Here is a 7,184-nt window from a genome sequence, read left to right on the forward strand (position 1 = left end):
AATAAGCAGTGCCGTTATTGGCTCCATTGCTTTGGATTCAGCAGCCCAAGATTTGTCTGTCTTGTTAATTTTAACTGGTCTGGAATTAAGTTACTGTATTTGCAAGACTGGAGCCTATAGCTTCAGAACCATGGCAACCTATCAGGATATGTAAAAAATCAATTACCTAGAAAAAAGAATTATGTTATTTTTATTCCAAAACACCTTGTCTACGCATGCACTGAGCCCAGGGTGAGCTCTGTAGATGCTGAGCCTTTCACCTGTTTATTTCGCAAGACTCCAAGAGAGAACGGGAATTGGTTTCTACACAGATCATTTCAAAATTGAGGCTCCAGCTTTTAGAACGTTTTGAGACCTGTTAAGAGAAAAAAAAAATAAAGGATTGTATTATTTTAATAATACATGCAATCAGCTTTCTAAATAGTCTGACTAGAGCAAAAAGGATTTGCCTGGGAAGTAACACTTCTGTTCCTGTAAATCGGCATTTGAAGGGGAAAAAGAAGTTTATTTTCACTTTGTCTGCTATGCAGAGGCTCCTACTGTTTCAAGTGGCTTTGGAGTAGGCACTAAGCAAATCAGACCATGATTTCTATGTACTCAGGATCCTCTATTATTAGACCTTCATATTACTGTAAAGTAGAGAACAGCATTTAAAAATAAAGAGAACTCATATAGCACGTTAGCCTATTTTTAATCCTTAACTGACTAGATTTCAAGTGATAATATACCTTTCATTACATGCACATTGCCCGCATGAAGTTGTATGCAGCAATCGCTATCTTCGTTATTCAGATGCATGCTGAAATGAAATATTAACCTGTGTATGTGACGAGAATAATTTTGTTAAGGTATCAGTCCCGAATTGTTATGGGTGTAAACACGGCAAAATGATTTTTCTGTGCAACCAGCTTCAGCTTATAGGCAAATGACAATGCAAATAACGTTTTCAGTGAATCATTGGTTTATGTACACAAGTTAAATGCTTATTTTTACCATTTGAGAACTCCCCACTGTCTTCACAGTATTTACTAAAAATATTAATTTGCTAACATTAATTGGCTGAGATGGTGACTAAAAAACAACACAGCCTCAAAATGAAGTCATAAAGAAAACCGCAACAGATACAAATTCTAAAAACTATGGAAACTTGGAATGGCAGCAATGTGTTTTACCAAAAAAACCATTCCCAGTTTCAAGGTGATCCTAAGGCACAGGTGAAATTGTCTGCCAATAGATAATGGTGTATTACGCTGCTATCAAAGAAAGTTAATTTCCCAGTATTATTTTCCTGTTCTGATTAATAGCAATTCTGCCTAGGCAAGCAAGTCATTTAAAACTAAATTTCACCCTCGGCATTTTGAGAAGAAGGTTATTAGGTCAGGATCTGACATGGAAAATAAGTATAGGTATAAGCCATTTAATGGTAAACATTCAGCTCAGCCCACCTACGAGTAGCCCTAAGCAGCAGAGTGACATTTAAGAGCAATCAGAGTCAGAAGAGAACCTTCAGGGAAAACAGACAATACTTTAGAAAAAGCAGCTCTACTTTTGCCAGAGAAAAAAACCCAAGACCTTTGGGAACAGTGCTCAAGTGAACTTGAAACAAATACGAAGAAAAATGATGGAAACATAGTAAGTGGACCTCCTCCTCTTTTGTACAGTTACCATAGGTTCTTTTTAAGTAAATTCCTTCCCTGCTTGCTTCTCTATTGGTCTGTCCTTACCTTTCAGCAGTATACCTTGTGCCGAAAAGTCTACCCTACCCCGATGTTGAACTAACAAATACATGGAAGGTAGCGCATGCCTGTCAACATGTAAGCCAAGAGAGCTGCGAGTGCTTTCGTCCTTAGCTTTTAAAGAAATGCCATGACTTTGAGCAAAATTCCCGGCAAGTCTATAAGCCCAGGGCGTGCAGCACACGACCGGGGCGAGAGGTGCAGCGGGGAGGAGAACCGGCAGTGCCTGCCGGAGAAGGCAGGGTGCCAGCAGCATCCTCTCTAACGTCAACAGGAGCGGTAGCTGCCTCTGCACCGCCCTGCTTGCACACGTTGTCCCTACCGCTGGATTCATGTTTCCTTTAAAGAAAGGCAGTTTCAGGGTTCCAGTCTGAAATTATAATTTTAGTGCTGCTAAGATAACCCAGCGTATAATTGTGCAATTATACAGCTGAAAACGGCCAATTTCTGCATCCCCTTCTAGAAAAAAGAATAGATCTGTTGTTAAGAACAGAGCAAGACATATGCAGCTTCAGAGAGCTACTACTGAGCAGTACTTACATTGGGAACTGAAGCTAATGCTGCCATAAGTAATTATATTAACCTCCTGTTTGATATTGACATAACACGGCTTTCTGTCTGGCCCAAAACCACAAGTGCCAGGTGCCAGATGAGGCTGGGCTTTGTGCGTGCAGCAGTACCCACGCTACAGTGGTGTGCACAGACGCTCACGGCAGAGTGCCATCCTGCGGAGATGGCAGCGCCGATAGCAGGGCTAAGAGTGAAAATGGACTCCCGCCCCTCATGTGGACATTTATGAGCACGGGCACCACCACGGTTCACATTGCCTGCTCTAACTGGAGTCACACTTTCTATAAAGCACGTTGTGCTTCTTGACCCATCCCTGTGGGTCACTCCTCGGAGTTCGAGCATCTTACAGGAGCGTGTTTATCTTCACCTGAGGTTTGATCCAGCGTGTCCTCAGCTGCTGTTCTTCACGTGTAGTCTTGTGCCAGTCTAGTCATGTGCCAGGTCTTCACGTGTATTCCTTTGACTCATCTTAGCTACCAACAAACGATTTGTCCTTTATTACACCAAATAATATCTTAGTCACTTGAGTTTTCTTTTTGCCTTTTTCTCTTTGCCTGAATGCTTTGTTCCTTTGTACGGAGGTATTTACATAGCTTTCGTCAAATTACACGTAATTAATGCTGGCAGTTATTAAATAAAAAGCCATTTACAATCTAGCTGCTGAAAGTAAGATTACACGGCATGTAGCTTGCAAGAGAAAAAAAGACAAGAGAAAAGGGTATGAAAGGTAGTCCTCTCCCTGCTCTTGGTTAAGAAATCATTATTTCTAGGAAGGTGGACAAGAGCTGAAAAAATCTTGTGACTTTTTCACAAGCGAAAATAAAAAAAAACAAAAACATTTAGGAAATGTTTAAAAGCCACATGTAAAATATAAAGGGTAATAACTCATAAAAGAAAAAATAGCAGACTTGACATTGTTCATCTGTGCCGTAACAAGGAGGGCAAATGATTTATTTCAAAGCTAAATTCCTTGTTCTCCTGAACACAGTTCATATTAAAGACCCTTTGACCCGTACCATCTGTTTGCATTGTAATTCACATTTAAAAGAGTCAACATAAATATTGACTCACGATCAGGTTCTGGCTTAGGCCTGTAAGTTAAGCTGCCGCAATACACTTAAGCTTTTGCGCAAAGAGCTGGAGGAATATTGGTCACTTTTTCCTTTCGTGTTACAATCAATCAGTCAGTCAGTGCTCCAGATACAGGTCACATCCTCTCGCAAATCTAAATAAACTTCTAACTTTCCTTTGTCCCTGAAGCAATTTTAAGTGCTGATGCCTAAAACTTCCAGGAATCATTAACATTTCTTCATATATGAATGTGAAATATTAAGGCTAGCCAAGGTGAGATTAATTTGGTGGTTTCGGTCTAGTGAACTGTTGCCTTTGCCACAAAAGCCATCGAGGAACTTGGCGCTAACTTGTTCTTTGTAGTTTTTACCTGTGAAGCCAAAGACTGAAATGACAGGGGCTCGCCTATCTTTTGTCGTAATCATTTAGGGGCACCATGAAAGTGCACGCAGAACGAGAGGGAAGGAGTCTTCCATCCGCTGTGGTCAGGTAGATCGTTTCTAAACTGCACTGTACCTGTTCAATCTTTTCTTTTTGGTGTCTACAAGCTGCTGCCTGCAAGAGCAGAAGTAACAGGGAAGAAAACAGCATCGCAGCTCTTGCATTGACCCAAAATATTAGATTGAAGGAAAATGTTGAAAATTATTGTCACTGATGACCGCTCCAACATATACTAGGAATTAAGCCAACTCTTGCATTTAAATCTGTGAGATTAAAACAATGGCTTAAAATCACTTTTGCTCTGCCTCTTGAAGATGCAGCAGCTGGCCCTGAATTTGTATTTAATGTTTAGTGTTGTCCCAGAAATACGACACAGTTGTTTCTAGCAAAACTAGGGCTGCTCCTGGAGATTGTCGTAGGGAGATATTTCCTTACAGTGAGAGACGTAAATTCAAGAAGCAGTATTGAGAAATAGCCCTGTCAGGAAAATCTTGTTTTCCAGATTATATCAAATAAATTTACTTAAGGGTGTGTGTATATATGCATATGTATACACAGGCTATATACACATGGAGGGAGATATGTGCGTATATATACATATACGCAAGCACACCAGGATTTGAGAGGCACGTCATTTTCACGTCCAACGCTTTCTTTGTCTCCCATAATAAACCGTACAGTTCCCTTTCACCAAAATAACACGGCACAAGTTTGATTCCAATATATATTTACAAAATATACAAATGCATAAGTATTTACCTGCTACATATCCGTGGATATTCAGCTAAAAGGGGAATATTCGGTATAAGTGATACAACAAAAATAAGTTCCGCAGTACCAGGTTTTTGCTGTAAACAGAATCATCAAATTTTATGCCAGCAAAAAAATCTACAGGACAATTTAAAGTTTTAGGTACCAAATCCAGCGATGTTTTGCTGGATTGGGTTGCTTTATCACGCATTCTGCAGAAAGGTCAGGATGTCCAGCGGGAGCAACGGGGAAGGTTCTTGACTCCCCGTTTTAAGTGTTCGTAGAGACAGCATCTCTTACCTGTCTCGGTTTGCAGCCAAAATACTGCAGAAAAGCCGGCGTATACGGACACCAGTTAGTTCTTAGCAAGGTTTATGAGTGCACAATAGAAGGTTTTTTCAGCTCCTAGACTTCAGTTTGGCTGCATGATTAGAGTTGGGTTTTTTTGTCTGCCTTTAATAATGCCACCTTTGTAGTACCAAAATACGTGACCAAAAGAAGCTGGCAGTGATCTTGAGCCAGCAGCTCCCCGTTCCTTCTCTTGGCATGGAAAAAGCAGGAAGCTGCTACTGCTGCTGCAACATTTGACATGATAATGTTTCAAAAACAGGATATCCCCTACCTGCTTACAAGTATTGTGGCAATTCCATCCGTGCCCATTTCTTCCTCGCTGAGGTTGTCGTATCCTATTTGAATACATTAAAAATCACAGGAACCGTCTGTCTGAATAACTAGGGACGATTCGAGAAATGTCAAAGTCCTCTTCAAACCACCAAGAAAACAAGCGTTTGTCCTCCCTCAGGCTTGTGTGTTATAATTGTTCAACATTTAATGATGGGGGGGGTGTGAGTTTGAGGGAGGGAGATAAGGGATGAAAGTAACCTTTAAAGAAGAAAATGGGACAAGCCTATAGGGCACTTCAGGTACCGTTTAAATAAGAGAAACTGTGATCTAATTTCTCCATAATTCTTTCCCTAGTTCCTCTGAATTAGCCTGCAGGAACTTCTCAGACCTCGCAAAACAAATTGAGCTCCCCACAACTCAGACCTGAGCAACAGACATCAGACTTCGCTGGTGAGGCCTCTTCTGGCAGAAGACATGGTACAACCCTATTTGAGTCACCGATTATTAAAAGTCACCCTTAAAAAATTCAGTTCAACCTAAATGCAAGTATCCCTCATAATATTACTCTACAAAACAGTAAGAATGCTAACCGAGGAAAGGCACAACCAAGGGCATTACATTATGTGCGAAAGCAAACTCAGGATTTTCAAAGGTATTGATTGATAGTAAAATTGGTGAAGTACACCAGCTGGTTTTGCGATGGTATCTGCTTCGAGACTATTGGTCTAGACACTTCTGCAAACCTTAATTCACAGAAGTAAAGACAGGTGAAATCTCTTTGGCTTTCAAGCTGCAAAATGATCTGGTCCTTACTCAGTAGCTCATCTGGTAGAAATGATTACCGGAGAATCCAGAATTTCTAGGGCTGAGGATTTCTCACTCTCACGAGGATTCCCATGTCCATTCCCGCTATAAGCAACACGAGGAGAAAGGAGGAGATATTCCTAGGGAGAAAATCATGATCAGAGTACCCTACGCCATGCTCCAGCTGCGTTCAGTTACCCACCGAGGCTGTAGGGAGCACAAGCATCAGTTGCATATGGCGAGGAGCTCAAGGACTGCTTGGGATCTTGGCTCAGCACCGATGGGGTCTGGGCACCTTCCTTCTCCAGCATTTCACTCGTGTACTGAATGCAGGATGGAGAATGAGGGTCCCCTCCACAGAGTTACCATCAGAGTCCATGGTTTGTGCACGCCTCTTGCTCCCATTAAGGTACTTACTCATGTTACTGTTTTATTTTGTTCGTCTAACACGAAATAAGGGGTTTAAATTCTTATTCACGCATTTGGTCTCATTCGGTCTCGTCAATAGAGTGAAGGGAATCCAGGCAGGACTGCTGGTGAATACGAAATTCCAGGAAGTGAAAGGAAAAAACCACTGCACAGACCGAAGGGCCTTAATAAATACAGTCATCTAAGATATACCATAACTTTTAATATCCCTCAAAATTCCCAGACAAGATATGGAATTTGACATTTTGATTTAAAGAACCACACCTACTCTACGGAGATAGGAAGTTCTTCAGCATCAAAGTGCAATTTTTTTGTCAGAAGTAGAGTACGTTTTACAGAAGATTGTATGAGCAGGTCCACAGTGAATAACTTATTTAGGTGGTATATAACAGAGCTGCAGGTAGCCGTTAGCTAGAAATGTACACTCTGTTGGCTTTGGCTCTAATTAGATTTAATTCATCTGCATATATATTAGCTACTTCATGCACAAACATGCAATTAGACACACAAGTTTGAATCTTACTGTTCAAGCGGAATACAGAAATGAAAGCTCCATGTGCTAAACTGGTGGTTAGAAAAACGTTGAAAGTAAATTTCTTAATTTCTAGCCCTGCGTTCTCTTGCTCTCCCTGTCCCAATGGGGTGAGGGAACCAAAAGGAGAGAAGTCAGTCAAGAAATTTCATTTGGCATTCCTGCACTTGGAGCTTGGATTTTTTGACACCGACGGGAGACTGCAGCGAATCTCTCAATTAGTACCA

This window comes from Rissa tridactyla, chromosome 4, assembly GCF_028500815.1.
Source record: "Rissa tridactyla isolate bRisTri1 chromosome 4, bRisTri1.patW.cur.20221130, whole genome shotgun sequence".
NCBI classification, from domain to species: domain Eukaryota; kingdom Metazoa; phylum Chordata; class Aves; order Charadriiformes; family Laridae; genus Rissa; species Rissa tridactyla.